The 16,927-nt window shown below is 35.8% G+C and overlaps 1 protein-coding gene and 1 non-coding gene across 3 annotated transcripts in view; both read right to left on the bottom strand.

The window, feature by feature from the left end:
* The window catches only part of LOC124632966 (caskin-1), a 274,853-nt gene that overhangs the window by 142,410 nt on the left and 115,516 nt on the right, over positions 1 to 16,927 (bottom strand). The gene's annotated exons all lie outside the window — the stretch shown is intronic.
* On the bottom strand, positions 13,718 to 13,797 carry Trnal-uag. The gene has a single exon. It is a non-coding gene; the product is annotated as a tRNA-Leu (tRNA).

The raw sequence follows: 16,927 nt of genomic DNA on the forward strand, positions 1-16,927 counted from the left end.
CTGTAGGTACTCTACTAGGAAATTATTTTGCATGAGTATACCTACGCCCTATGGCGGCAATCAAATAGTGTCAAATGTTATGATTTCGGCGTGGCGGCAACGATTGTTGTAGATTTCAAAAGAAGCCGCCGGCGCGTGTATCATAACCATGTACTTCCGAAAAGCGGCAAATTTCTTTGAGAAGTAAGTACAAAACCTTTGATGCCGCATTATCAAAGTGCTGATGGTTAAAACATAACTATGCATGCACTCAGTTTGATTTTAATAGATATTTTTTTATTCGCTATGTTTATGGTATTAGTCGTAATGCGCATAGGTCCAGTTTTTCATATTCTTTGATACAGTTTTTTGCGTCTCATAGAATTCCTAAGCGTACCTACCTATACACCGAACTGTTACACCTAACTACTCAGTGAAATAGCGCTAAGTCCTAGCTGCAAGACGCAAGAGTCTTGCAGGCTATGTCTTGTTCTTGCTCAAGTCTTGCACGGTCAGTCTTGGTCTTGGTCTTGCTAAAAATACGCGGTCTTGTTCTTGGTCTTGGTCTTGCAAAAACGCAAGAACAAGACCAAGACTGCAAGACCAAGACTGAATTTGGGCAACACTACTTATCGGTAATCTCATAATTGATAGTTTATGTAAAATGTTATGCTTATTGTATTAAAATTTATGATGACCTACAGCAGCATTGATATTGATTTTATCTATTTAGGTATTTTCATTTTAATTTATAGTTTTAAATTGTGGATGTTTATCGGATATGTTACAAAAATATATCTTCCGCAAAGAGGATAGTTATTCAAATTCAAAATTTCTTAAGCAGGTTTACTTTTAGTTTTTCAATTTTAAAACACAAATCCTGAAATCGATCGACTCGCAGGTTTCGGAGGAGTTGTATCTTAATTCATTATACAAACAGGTTACGGAGATTCAGATCATAATCGCAACCATTTTGTCGCCATCGGCAATTCCCTTTGCATTAACATTTTTTTGGACTCGATATTGCGAAAATAAAGGACCAATAAATGACGACGGCGCATCGTCTATATTTATACCGGATACGTTATTTAAAGATTCGAATTCTAATTACAAATTCATTTTTTTTTAAGAACGAATTCGACATGGCCTCCATGTAGTTTACACTGATTTAATATTGATATACGTTTAAAATGTGCTGCACGACTGTTTCGTAAACTGCAATTATTCTCCAGCCAGACAGATATTGCAATCGTGCTTAAAACAAAGTACAACCTACGTGGTCAAAAAAAAGGTACGACAGCTAAGTTATTAACGCAAATAAAACATCTGTTCGGTTATTATCGAGGCACGAGTGGGATAAACAAACCAAAACAAGAGACAATCTGGCTATAAAATGTCTCTTTCAGCAACGATAGTGTAAGCCGACTATAGATATAAATTAAATAATAATTAAAACGTCAAGTTCGTCCGTAATGTACGACTCGGCGTGTTCATTAACAAGACTTTTTCCACATATTTTTTATTCGGCCTTTTTTTTAATTGATCTCTCATTCAGCTGATTGTCCGTAATGGATTGACTTACAACCTCATTTATTTAATTACAGGCGACTTAAAATGGGCAAATAGGTGCATTCCCTAGTAACATTATCGGATAGTGTCGAGATTGTATGCTGAGATATCATTGCGAAGATTTTTGGTGTTGCATGGACCAAATTTTTGTTTACTCTTGAAAGCGAAAAAGATGTACTTACCTGATAAAGTCTATCTTGCGTCTTGTTCCTTTCTGAGTGTGTAGATTTTAGTGCATTTTTAACAGTTGAAAACTATTGTTATTTATGATGAATTTAACGAGCAAGACCCCATCATACATATTATTAAACATGATATCATAACACACATGTTTCATATCAAGAACGATTTATCTACTGATACGTTTGTAATCTCTAGTTGGTTACTAATGACGTTCGTACTTTGAGTAGGTCCTTCGGGTGAATTCAGAATTTAAAATGGCGTTTTTTTACGTTTGTCTCGTAACTACTGTCCGAACCGACATAAAATATAGCCTCTTTACTCGGGAAAAGTGTAGCTTTTCAAAGATTTCAATTTTCAATAATAAGAATTTTTCAAGTCGTTTATGTATTTCTGGAGCTTTAAGGGTCCAAAAAAAAGGTGTCTCAGCATTCATTGCAGTCATGATCGTGATTTGTCAGTCACGAAGTGCATTTATAATTAATCTAATCTGCACATTCCTTTTGACACAATTACAGGATTTATTTTGATAAGATTTGTTAGTAGGTACTTAGTCGTCTTTTTGAAAAAGTAATAATTCTGAAAGTAGAAATTCCGCATAACTGTAACACTGTAAGAATGATGTACAGACTTAACAGAATTTGTTACCAACTTAATTAAATAAACGGTGATTAACCGTGCATTTTTCAGTTTCTAGGTTCTAATTATTTCTTTACTGTCTGGCAAAACGGTACGAAGTAAACAGTTAATTCAAAGAAATAATGACTTACACCAAACTTCTTACTAGGACTAGTAAATCTATCTTTATGTGGTAAGAAATAGGGGTTGTTATTGCTTGTGATGTGTGTTTTATTTTTGTTTTCTGCGGTCAAAGGAATTTATTTTTGGCGTTGCTCCTTCCACCTACGTTTGACTTATGAATGGTTAACAAACCAGTCTGCAGCCTAGTTAGACCTGAACCCTGTTATGCCCTTTTGGGTCTAAAATAAGCTATTAAATTGATTCCATTTAATCCCAGTTTCTCCTTTTTTGTGGAAATCCAAGTGGCATCTGTCATGTTTTTCAGTGAAAATGACGTATCGTCGTGGATTGGATGCTCGTTTCGAAACTCCTTATGTGGACTGTGGAACCTTATACGTAGAAATCTGAACTAATAAAGCCTTCTTGTGTCAGCCAATCAGGGTTTTGTAATGAAGTACCTAATTTGATTTACGCCCAGAATCAAAAGCAACTAGCTCTTGTGTTAGTGATACCAGAATTGGTTACTTTAGAGCACAAATCGAAGAGTGACATTGAAACACAAATATAAAAACAAGTAAGTAGCTACTTTTTCGGTCTCCAAAAATTAAGTAAGTAACGGTTATTCAAAACTGTCATTCTACACCTCTAATTAAAGTAAAAGATACCCTAACCTTACTCAGGCTACCATAAAAACTCCAACTGTTTCCGTGCCTAATTTTACGCACCCGTCCATTCACGTGGCCACTCCTGCGCAGGTAATTACTCCGCTACACTTACATTACGAACTGGGAGGTATTTTATATGTAAATGCGGCCTTCCTGCCACCGGCCAATTACATGTGTAAGCCCAAAGATAAGTGATAATGGTACCTACTCAGATTTGACTGCCTGTTTTTTGTTTCAAGTGATTTTAGAGCAGGTGAAAGTTTTACGTTGTTTTTAATATTGAATTAAAACACCTGTCTTTACACCCAAAAATGGATAACAATGTTAACTAATCTAAAAATTTATAAAATTGCATGAACCGAAAATTATATTAAGTATCAATAACGCACGGAATATAATCTGAACATCAATAGTTCGAATTCCTTCTTGTCTATCTTCTACCTCATTATGTCAAAGCTAACATCAACTACTCCAAAGTCGAAGAAAATATTTCACACTACTGACAGTAGACTTCATTTTGGACTTTGTCTTACTGCGACATATCACACTCGATAAAAACAAAACATTTCATAACAGTAGGACAGATAAGCAAGTCCTCGGTGCCGTCCTGTCTGCAAACAAACGATTGTTTGCATTAAGCAACAATCGATACTCATGATTGATCGATACCTACATCGTTATCATTGTTTTGATAGTCGCATCGATAATTTATTGGAATTCTTTCCACGCTATTTACGCCTTTGATAAATAAATTCTTTGTAGTGAAGTTAAAGGTGACTTCATTACGAGTATGTGTCCAGTTTACGACATCGTTATTTGTTATTTACATTCTGTTATCATTATTATACCGCGGTCAGTAACCCACTTACCACTTAACGAGAACCAAGGCTTAACAACAGAAAGGTTTTTAAGTTTTGTTTCGTCGGCCACAAAGTGCTAATAGGTAAAGCTTTTGCCTGTCAGATTTCAGATTCAAATTAGCAGTAAAATAACTTCGAACTTGTAAATTAGCTTTGGTCTAATAAAAAACATTACCAATAATTATAAAGACTTGAAATAAAAATACACGATAGCCCTCTTCAAGTAGCTTTCACTCATTTGTTTTATCGCTTAGTCAGCCATTTGTTTTATCGTGTAACCGTAATAAATTATTATATTTGGGTCATACATTTTTACACAGTATTTAACTAGGAACACCGTTTCGGTACCGTATACCACTAGAATAAACGAAAGTCATTTGACGAGACCCTTCCTTCCAGTTCCCAGCATCGCCAATTACAACATAGTCCAGGAACTCAAAAGTATCAGCATTTAAATGTAAATTTCCTCAACGTCACCCAATACTGTTGCAGTGTAGCTGTGGTATGGCGTTCCATCTCATTTGACACAAAAACTCCGCAACTAGACACCGGGTTTCCCGAGCCCGCTAATTGCCTGAACGCTTCAGTATAGGATTACGGAGTAGGATGACAATGGTTTTTGTGAATTTTGCAACGTTTTTGTGGACGATTGTCCTACTGGAGCACTTCTTTATGTGTTTACTGTCTTTTGTCTTTTTAATTACTTAGATGCCATTGGACTTTGACATAGAAGGAATAGAAAGTGAACCTGTGCTTGATAAGTCCTGTATAGCTGGCTGATCTCCTTGGGAATCAGTCGCCGTTGCCGAAAATCAGTCTGGGCGCCATTATTACTAAGTAGTAACATAAAACACAACCTTACAAAACTATATTTGTGTAAGAACATGTATTTTAGATTAATGTAAAAAAGTGCTTTGGAGTGGAATGTAACCTTTCTACCCTCACGAGGTAAGAAACATTGACGATCACATAAAAACAAAGAAAATGCCATAACTCGTGGTGTTCCTACAGCGTGTCATTCTGCCAGCGTGGGGCTATTTTCGTCAATTTTATTTGCATATTTTAACGCTCAATTGATAGGGGCCTATTAATTTGGGGAAGGGCCCAATCTACCGTAATATATTTATACCTACTATAAATTGATAAAGGTATTCAAATTCCATTGAAGTTATGTGTAGACTTTATCGACCTTCAATAATTATATCAGGGTAGCATTTATTGATAACATTATCTCCTTACATCTCAACTTGTTAAGTAAATGGACTTAAAGATAGTTTTCTAGCATTACAGTTTAATTTAAAAGATCAGATATCTCGGTAATATGTATCAAGATTGATGATTTTATCTAATTATAGTAATTATGTAGATCATTTATCTATAGTTCGGCCATTCAGAGAATGCGTTCCTGACACGTCGCGATTGAACTGACGACGTAATAACATTCATTGATTATTGATATAATAATGTTGTTTTAATGCTCCTCAATTGTTAAAACGGTAAACAACCAGCAAAAATATTTTTATCGTAACTGCAACGCCATTGCAAAGTTACGTCGTCAGTTCAATCGCGACGTGTCAGGAACGCATTCTCTGAATGGCCGAACTATAGTAGATATCGACAGCCAACATTGAGTGATAAACCTGGACTACTTACGTAAAATTATAATTTTATGTTAATTAGATTTTTATCTATTTAAAAATATGTCACACTTCCGTGGTTAATGAACGGACATGACTGCATGCACGTAGCTGCACTCATAATATGCAGTCTTATGAAAACTACTAACAAGTTCTGAAAAGTCGTCGACTGCTGAATTTTGAATGAAAAAGTAGAAATATTATGGAATTACCTAACATTAATTATATTATGGATCATACTGTATCTTCCAGAATTCTAGCGCACACCTGGTCTACTGCTGGATAATTTCTCGTCTCGTCATGCTGCAGCAATTGATTGCGACGAGAATCATTGCTGGGTCGCGGTTGGCTTTCGGCAATCGGCCTAGCCATCTCCCCGCCACTGGCTAGCCTGGCTGCAGAAGAGTCACGAGTGGCAAAAGCTATATTTTATCCGGGTAAGGACAGTAGTTACACGAGACGCGGGTATAGAAAATAACTCTATAGATCCACGATCCCTAACTAAAATTTATCGTATTGTCTATCATAGTCTATCATTAACAATCACCTCTATCTACTCCCTACTGCCCAACACACCGTGACAACACCACACTCGACATCACACATCTTTTTCTACCACTATAAAAAACGATAGAGATAAAAGCTACGCGGTCGGCTTTCGGCACTCGGCCTAGCCATCTCCCCGCCACTGGCTAGCCTGACTGCAGAAGAGTCACGAGTGGCATAAGCTATATTTTATCCAGGTAAGGACAGTAATTCCACGGGACGCGGGTATAGAAAATAACTCTATAGATCCACGATCCCTAACTAAAATTTATCGTATTGTCTATCATAGTGTATCATTAACAATCACCTCTATCTACTCCCTACTGCCCAACACACCGTGACAACACCACACTCGACATTACACCTCTTTTTCTACCACTATAACAAACGACAGAGATAAAAGATACGCGAGTTCGCTTACCGACCTATAATTTCACGTTTCGCTGGCGCGTTTACTTCTAAAGCGTATAATGCCGAATCTAAATTTATAATTAATGTGTTCGTGGCATATGGCTTGTGTTGAATGAATTATTTATGACCGTGTTTGTGATAAAAATAACAGCAATTATTCCGGTATTTGGATGGGCGGAACGAAAGGAAGTTTGGGTGACTCTTTGATGGTGGTAGTTGTAAGTTGAGGATTTAGGTTGGCTAATCTAAGGTGTTAATTAGGATATACAAGTTACAGATAGGCTGTAATACAAAACACAAGTAATCATACCATAGGTTTTGACGCAAGCGAATTATGAAAAAGTTTTCATCAGAGATAAGTAACAGAGAAGCTTATAGCTTTAGAAGCTGTACACAATATGATGTGTTTTGGTTTCATAGAAAGCCTAACCGCCCACTAGAGGTAAACAGTCAACCGACAGTTGCATCGATGGTGGGTTTTTTTTTTTTTTGAGAAAATCTTGAATACATTTAAAGCTTTTAGTTGGTCTGATGCCGGCAAAATACCTGGTCTTTGGTATGTGCTTGCTAACATTCATCTTCATACTGATTTATGAGCCCAAACAAACTATCGGCCGGCTAAAAGTTTGTTTTGTGTTTATCTACTTTTATTAGGATGAAGTATTTAGCGAGGTCTATGAGCTAGCTCTCACGTGTATTTAGCCCTAGATGACTAAGTTCTTTGTTATGAACTGAGTAAATTCCCCTAAGTATTTGATACCATTCGAGGTGCATAGATAAATGGAGTACTTAATGCACTCCTGATAAAACCCCTTCAGATGAGCACTACAACTAGTCATATTCTACTGTTATGTGCGTACTTTAGATTTTCCAGGAAAATACTTTATTGTAGGGTTCTATGGAATTGTTTGTATCTCAACGATTGTACTTCCTTATTATAAACTTATTGGTATCCGATCGGTATACTTTCAACTCATAATTAGCAATAGCTCCAGACAGCGGTTTTTTCAAGTTTACCGTGAAAACTATTTAGCCCATAGCGTTCCTCGAGAAATGGGCTATATGGAAGAATTTTTCAAATCGGACCAGAAATTCCTGAGAAACAAACAAATGAGGTTTATAATATTAGCACAGATTTCTACCATAATGAAACAGGGAAATGAATACTCGTAGTTAGTTATTTATAAGGTATTCATATTACATATTCCTGGAAGAGGAAGATGTCCTGGATAGAGCGAAGTGGAAGAAGAAGATACAGAAGGACCCCTTTACAAGACGAGGATAAACCGTTAAGAAGAAGAAGTTATTCATAAAGTCTATTGAAGCTATCTATAATGGTCTAAGTATAACGGGAATCACACATGCTTTCTGTTAATAATCGTATCGTAAAGTTAATGATCGTAGTTCGTTAAACTTTCCCCATCGCTTAATATCAAAGATTATTACGACAAAGTAAATTGACAGAAAGACTTTATTTAGCTAAAGAGACCTACTATGCCAAAGCATCAGTTCATCTTTTTCTAATACTTACATTGTTGCAAATTAACAATTTAATTTAAGAGGAAAGAAAATTGCATTCCTGTCAAGAAATAAGATACATAGCCCGCTTAACTACGAAACTTCAAGAGAATAAAAACTTGAAGGGGCAATAAAACTACATGGAGGGTCTCAACAATGTTTTCCTGCAACATTAAATTAACAGTAATTAGCTAACACGTTTTATCGAAAAAACTAAAACTACAGCAAGAAAGTTTTTAATTAAATAGCAAACATAATGTCCTACAGTATTAACCATAATAATCACTCCTATTTGTCAAATCAAAAATGAGTTGTTACAGATTTTAGAACTTAATCATGTATTACACAAACTTCTAATTTACTTAAACAACAAAACTAAAGATAAAAAGGCACAAACAAATAGAAAGTCAAACCAATCAAAAGGACGACTAATAAAATTCCCCAAAAATGCTCTCAATTAACTTCGTACAAAGGAAAACCATTACGAGGAAGCAAGCAAGAATCCGACACAAGACGTAAAACTATAGAGGCAGCACGTGGGCTACCCAATTATAATAATGGATATTATTTTTACGACACCAAACGAACATTCCCCGTTTCCTACGAAGGAAATAGAAATAAAACACCGGTAAATGAAGACAAAATAAATGTTACGTGCTGAATGAAGCCGGGGTATAAGCGTAGTTGGAGTCTTGGAACGTTTTATTTAGTACCAACTGTGGTCTAAATTAAATTTGTCTTGATAATTAATAGATTTTTTTTTGTTTTTGTAATGTTAGCTGCTGCTTTTGTGCAAATGGTTGCAAATGCTGCTGGTATCTGGACATTATGAGGATAATCAGGATACGTTAAGTGTGTTAGTAACAAACAGATGGTAGATGATGTGAATATAATTATTAACCTACAAAAATAATGTCATTCCCAAAAAAGTTGACTATAAACTCCACCAAAGAATTCAAAAACTTTTTTGATGTCATGAACTTTTTTCATATGTAAGTACCCTGTTTATTTGAAAATCTTGTGGTAGCAATAATAACACTGAGTAATAAGGTAACAATGCATTATGCAGAAGCAGGTGCCTACACTAGTGCGTCATCAGAGAACCTCATTAAACAGCACCTTTCCCTTAATTTGACTTGACGTCAAGCTAATGTGTTTTTTACTTTTACTTCCTTAGAGCAATATAGAATTTCAATAGCATGTGTACTTCGCACGTGTTCAATATGTGAATATTTTTTTATGTTACAGCTGCTAAGATCTAGATTGTACAGAACAAATTAAGATTGTTAGGGTTAATTTTCTTTCTAAAAGAAATAAACATCTTGCATAACAGAATGCCTGTGAAAACCCAATCTGTCATGGCGGACACAGACCACAGCAAAAATACCAACAGCATTATAAAACAGCAATTATAAAAGCCGTGTCTAACAACACAAAGACGACACGAACAGACAAAAAGACTAATTACAAAGTGATCAAAGCTTAAAACACAAAATTCGGTGCTGTTAAAACGGTATGCATCGCCGGAATACAGACCAAAGGCTGCAAACGTACGGCCTTCCATAATTGTTGCTTTTTTATACATTCACCTGAAGGTCGGCGGAGTTAAAATTTTAATTGCCCAAAACATTAATTCAGTGGGAACTCGTTTGCAAAATGGAGGACTACGAAAAACCGTTGTTTGTTCGCAAAAGAATGCGGGGCTTAATTGTTGATTTGAGAAAGATGGATGGCTCCGTGCGTGTTGCTAAACTTTAACAGGTAATTGATTTGTATACAGATATATTTTTATGGAGGCAAAAAACTGAAGGTCGAATAACAACAATTACTGTGAAACAAATGAATACGAAGCAAGAATGTGAAGAACATTTTTAAGAGAGACATCTTAGTACTGACAAATACCGTAACCAGGTGTCCAGATTTAAATAATGTGCCTAATTTTGATTCTTGCATACACAATCAGTAAAAGGTAGTAAATACCTTACAAACTTGAATAACACAAGTTGAATAATTTAAATTCTCAGCATAGTGTCATGTCAATCCATCACCTACCGCCAATAGTTCTGACAGCTTGTCCACCCAAGGTATTGTCTCTTATCGAATTAATATGAACTGAACACGACATTGATATGAAGAAAAACTACCTTTAGAAGGAATTGTTTTAATTGATACTTTACCTTGAGGTATATGTACATTCGTAAGGAAATATTTATACACCGTTAGCTTTATTGGTTTTATGATTGACACGAGCATGTGGTTACTATTTAGTGAATCATTTATATTCAATGTACATTTTAACTAAATTGCTGGTATGCTACCTGACTTTGGCAGGGCCTTATTTTTCGGCATCCACTCGTATCTATGTAATGTTATGAACAATTTGTGCATGCAACTGATTTGCCAAGTAAAGAAAGTGATTAAGAGCTAATAAATACTTACTCTCTTACCATTGAACTTCTCAATCTGCGAGAACCTCAGCGATGGTTCAAACAATCAAAAGGTCCGCCAAATCCGACCACATTGCGTCTATTTCTGATCGTTCGACAGCCTCTAAAGTTATATCAACACATGTGGCAAGGATCTCATGTTTACATGAAGCACTGATTGCAGTTCACACGAGTCTGTTTTACAGCCGACAGCTTCGTTTTATTATTATAAATGACGACAGTCGAGTGACGAGATAACGAAGACTAATAAGGTGTAGTTAAGCTATTTGATGGGTTAATGGTGATTCCTTATGGTAAGTTTGGGGTTAATAAGCTATGAAATGGTTTGACGGCTGTGAAGTTTTTGTGGTTCGGTAACAAGATGGTAGCCGAAGCCCTTCTTATTTTTTGGGAGCCGATGGCAATCGAACTATTTTAAAAGCCCAATATTTTGCCACATTCATCTCTCACAGTGGCGACATGTAGATCTTGAAATGTGCGTGCAAGTCTTGGGGCACACTGGACCACACAGAAAGAATTCCCTATAACATGCAGAGAGAATTATAAAGTAAACACTGTCAAGAAAATTTTCAAATATAGTATAGGATTGAATATAATAAATTTTTAAAGATATTCCAAGCCCAAGAAGTTACTTGGTCTTATACAAATCTTTTACAGTAAGAGTACTACCATTAAACTACTCGTAAGTACGATTCTAACCAAATTCAGTAAAGGACCGTCTCGGTTTATAAAGCAAACACTCGTGTGTAGTCAACAATACTCCCACAACACGCTGAATAAGAGATTATTTAGCCTCAAAGCTTCGCAATTCAATATTGAAATCGAAACTACAATTCGCACAAACGGCATTACTTTGAGCACACATATTAATTTTAACGTTTCACAGTGTTGAACAAGCCCAAGTTCAGTGTTTGCCCGGTCTTAGTTACAAGTATTAATGGGGTACGAACGTGACCGACGGACGAACGTCGCCGCTATATATAGAGTCCTCGTAATGGCTTGTATTTCCTTAGCTTAGCTGCACACTGTTTTGGGTATCAACAAACATGTTGTTTGCAAGTAGAATGTCTAATGGATTTGAACAAAGATCTATGACTTGTTGATACTTGGCTTGTACGGTTAGTTTGTAACTGCATACGGCTTGGTGAATATGCTCAATGGTGGATTATTTTTCATAGCAGAATTGTCTTAAAACCATGAGTATGCTTTACCTGTCTGATCAGTTTAACAACGTTCTTAAGTTATGTTATTTGATTGCATTCTGAATTCTTTACTTTTTCCGTCAATTATAGCATGGCTAATACGACGATTAGGCATACCTTCATCATTAAAATTTTTCTTTTGAATCCTTTATTCAAAAACGATAATTTTGTCTTCTCAAGTTCGTCTCCATTCCCTTCTGTAAGTCAGCACATAATGAGTTGTATTTCCTCAGCTTAACACAGTACGCACTATGAATTCCTTGTATTCTGCTGCATCTGACTGATAGAGCGCCGCTTCGTACTTCGCATACAAATAGTTTGGCGCAAATCAATGGCTGACGGGCTCGCCGTGAGACCGATCGGTGTTGCTGTGACAACGCGATGGATTTCTGTTAGTGTTAATCTATGGATGATCGTTGGAATTTTTCTTTTTTTATGTCTCCGATAATATTTCTTAGGCCTATTTCAGATTCATTTTTTTTTGGGATTCCTTTTCTTTTAAAATATTCTTGTTACAATTGTTCTTATTTGATTAAGCTCGTTAACAAATGCCAACATAATCATTTTGGTACCACTCACTTGGTTTAACTTCTATTCATAGTTATCCATCATCATCCTCCGAGCATTTTTCCAACTATGTTGGGGTCGGCTTCCAGTCTAACCGGATGTAACTGATTACCAGAGATTTACAAGGAACGACTCCTATTTCATAGTTACCTATTTTCGATTTATACTTTACAAGATCAATGTCTTGCAACCCAAAAACGCTCCCCATAACTTCGAAAATCCAATTAATTATCCATCAAGACCCGATGAACTGCCAAACCAAATTCATTATGTGTAGTGTAGTGCACATTTACATACGCCGAACGATCCTAACCCCACCATATTCAAGGAATTTGAATTTCATATGAAGAGGTCGTCAATGTCAACACTCTTGGGCCTAACAGGCATGAAACAACGGCTCTTGTATTAAGCCCTTGAAAAACGCGACAACTGCTGAATAATATACAACCTCTTGAGAATGTGCTGGGAATTGATGATGTAGACGGTACTTAGCTGTTTTATCATTAATTATGGTTGGTCGAGTAGTTGTGTGACATTGACTTCCTATTTTGCTGAACTTGGTACAGCGTGTATGATGGGACAACCTAAAATAAGCGTCTGTTTTTGGAATTAAATGTAATGCGATGTTTCGTAATGTGCCTAAATGTTAACATACAGTATCATCTGTGGTATTTATAAATAATGTAAATAAGAATTTAAATGACTACCTTAAAAAAATATGGTTCACAATGTTATGAAATTATTTCGTTATCGTTTAATTTTGATAACCTTAAACGCACAAAGTTGACACTCCCAAACTTAAATAATACGATATTGTTTGTCACGAAAAAAACTGTTACTACAAAAACTTAATAGTCATAAAATAACAACAATAAGAGCTAATAATTAGACGCTTCCGAAAACAAGATAAATATTGAAACAGAGCAAAAAATAATACCATTACGGAATGGTGGAACCCCATCGATTCACCCTGTCCATGGCATGCCACTGACAAATGCAATGACAGATTTCTGGCCCCGTTTTTTGCTGCGACAACTTTAATTGTGCTCTCAACCTACCCCTTATCTACTAGGCAATAGAACACATTTTTCCTTGCTTAAAATACAGTATGCAAAATGGCAAGCTTTATCTATGGTATTTGGGAAATTCCCTTCAGTGACCGCAGTTTTTTTCTTTTTCTTTTAATGTCATGTGGTTAGGGCCGTTGGAGAAATGAATATTATTATACTTTACCACCTAAATCTCCGCTGCCTTAAGTAAAAACACCGTACCTGTAAAAAATAAAAACATTGTTAGTAATGGGATAATTCGAAACAATACAACTAGAACAAACAATATATAAAAGGAGAAAAGATACTTTTTTTTAAATAAACCAAAAAAATACAAAAGGTTATGTGACAGCGGTGGGATTCGAACCCACGCCCTCTCGGACTGGTGCCTAAAACCAGCGCCTTAGACCACTCGGCCACGCTGCCTTCTGTGAGAGCAACCGAAATTAGCGACCTATTTACTAGGCGTACGTAGCTTCATACATAAGTAGTGTGAATTGGTACATGTATGTCATAGGAGGTACCGAAAAACTTAAACTTAATCTGAGAGACTGGGCACATTAGCAAAAATCGATTGAAACCTTGAGAAAATGATGTGTTTATAATAGTTGAACGTTTTATTTAGTTTTTCACTTGTAACTTGGTAGTACTATAATAAGAAAGTACTAAAGATCAATTAGTATGCTCACTAGCCCATACCACATTAACCTGTTTCCCATACTTAGTTGACAACACAGACAGCCAGTCACAGCCATCATTTCGCTAATACCATCAATTGCATACATTACTTCACACACTATATTTACAAACCATTTCTAAAGCAATACAGAAACAATTATAAACAGTATGAGATTTTAACACGGAGAACAAAATGACGAGGAGATGTCATAACGCAAAATCTTCTAAGACCAAGAAGTGTGTTCGGGGTACGTGGAATGTTACTAGTTCTGCCCTCATACGCCTTATAGTATACGGAAGCAGCCCATTTTTTAAAAATGAATTCCTCTTAAAAAAAATAAACATTTTTTTGAAAGATTGGTTTTGATTTGACAAGAAACCCGAACGCCTCGTTAGTTGTACTGATCGTTTTGATACCGCCCAACCGTACGTTACTTTGACCTACAAGCAGGCACCTGACCTACCTTGGTTATGGCATCGCTGCATTACTTCCTCCGTGTTTTTAAAAACGTTAATCTGACGAAGTTCAGCACTCTCATTACTGCCAACGCATTAGACACTGAACGAGGTCTAAATCCGAGTGACGCACCTCATTTGCACCGATCACTTGTAATAGGCAGTTATCTCGCGAGACGGCCAATCATTATGGATTTATGCACGATAATAACTTGGCCCTAGCCTGGGTACGCCTACAAACTTACGTGGTTTAAACGCCAAGGATATGCATGGGCTGTATGTTTTTTTCTTTTTTTTTATCCGCCATTATCGATTTACTATAGTTAATTTGTGTTGAGTTGAGTATAGGCTTGACATCCTGCTCTTTAAATGTTAATTTTCCAAATTACTGGCTTATTTAGTTTGTACTTAGTCTGGTATAAATACTAAAATTACTCTCGTCTGTACTTGCTTGCCTTCGAAGTAAACTGCCTGAAATGATTCGGATTTTATGTATTATGGAGATTTTGAATCCAGGAACATGATTTTCGAACTCTGGTAGTTATTTTGAAGCTGCTAAAGAAGAAGTAAGTAAAATAAATTGCAATAAAACATAGATATTTTCACTTGACTCCAATCCTTACCACGAGAGATGTGAATTATTGTGTGGACTTTAGTTGGTTCTTAGGGAGGTTATGTTTTTCAATTTTTGTACAATAGGACAATTTAGCCCTATGAATACAGGGTTTCACTAGTTATTCTTTGTCTTATTGTACGGAATACATCTTCACCTTGTACGTGTGATGAGTCAGTGCCATTTAGTAACGCTACGAAACTCCTAGAATCTTCTTCCTACGTACGCCCATCAGGATCTGATGTATAAATCGTTTGTTATTTACGACTGTTATTAGCTGTTTAAGCACTTGCGTTGTTTGAAGATGACAGATCAAGCTAGCTCGTTATCTTAGCATCGGATATTAATTTAATTATGTTCTGTGTTTTATCAAATCGATCGTTAAGAATTTATCGCGAAAGTTATTGATTCGTTTGGTAACTTGTTACTAAATTCACCAAACGTACTTTTCTTACATGGGTACTCTATTACATTTTGTAGCTAAGCATGTCTTTGTGCCACGAAACCACTATAAAGTCTTATAGGAGGTATATCTAAGACAATTCTTAGAACAATACACTTAGCCTAACTTATAACGCCCGCCTCCAAAAGCAATCAGAAAAATCGTTCCATTCAGACAAAAGCCGAAATGTGTCGAACATAATTTGTGGCCTCAGCATCCTATAACAATAAATCTCGAATGTCAGCAGATTTACGACACTGTAAACATGCAATATCATCAAAGTTATTTAAGTGCGTATAAAGGATACCATTTTGAACATTTTTAACGACGGTGACTTAAATCATGTTTCGTGAATTGTTTTCGATTGGTTTCAATTAATAAAATATGATCGTATAAAATAATTAACGGTGTGATTTATAGTGTATCTTAATTTATTTGGTATTCAATCGAAATTAAATCGACTTTTTTTGTATCGAATGCGTTATCAGTAACGAAATGCATGCAAAAATTAAGACGAGTCCTTCCAGTATGAAAGTGGAATATCATTTTATCTTAAGAACAATCAACTTGATTGGAAAATCTCAGACAGTTGAACGAACTCAGAAAAATTGATTAAGCTGAGTCGTCTTGTCTTGTCGAAGAAAATTCAATGGTGAAGTATGAAAAAAGTCCAAAGTATTCATTCGCGCCAAAACGATGAGATTTTATTATTCATTTTTCCGTTGATCATAGAAGTTTATAACACAATAACCGGAAAGGTCCAATTCGAAGAATTGATTACTTTTTAATATTCGAGGAGTTTATATCATGTTCATAATGTTGCCTTAAAATGTAAACATGTTCAGTTTTATGGTAATTAATATACTTAACGCCACACGCTACTTATAGACTCAGGTGTTTTAAACTCACTTCTTAATTTAGACATTAAAATAATTGATGTTTGAAATGAAATGCGAACACTTAATTACCGAAATGTATCAAATGATTTACAATATAGATAATATTTCAACCCAAATTACTCGTCATTAAAATTTAGTTGATCACCTATGCCCACTAAACGCATTATAAAAAATCGGCTAACGGCGAAAAGAAATAAAATCGATAACATATTGGTGACTGATATTTAAATAAATTCCTCTGTGTAGACTTGACCGAGATACGCGAATTAGGAATGAACAGCGGGGGCGAATTTTTGTGACAGTCCGAGCTGCTCGTAAAAAATTCTTACCACCCGTGGTGCCCATTTGTTTAGTTAAGCAGTTTCTACGAGTTATGAGCACCGTGACTTTTTAGGGGATTGTAAAAATTGCACTGTCAACTTGGCGTGCTGACTTAAATTGAGGACGCTATGTTTTTGTTCTATTTTA

Source organism: Helicoverpa zea, chromosome 9 (genome assembly GCF_022581195.2).
Source record: "Helicoverpa zea isolate HzStark_Cry1AcR chromosome 9, ilHelZeax1.1, whole genome shotgun sequence".
NCBI lineage: Eukaryota > Metazoa > Arthropoda > Insecta > Lepidoptera > Noctuidae > Helicoverpa > Helicoverpa zea.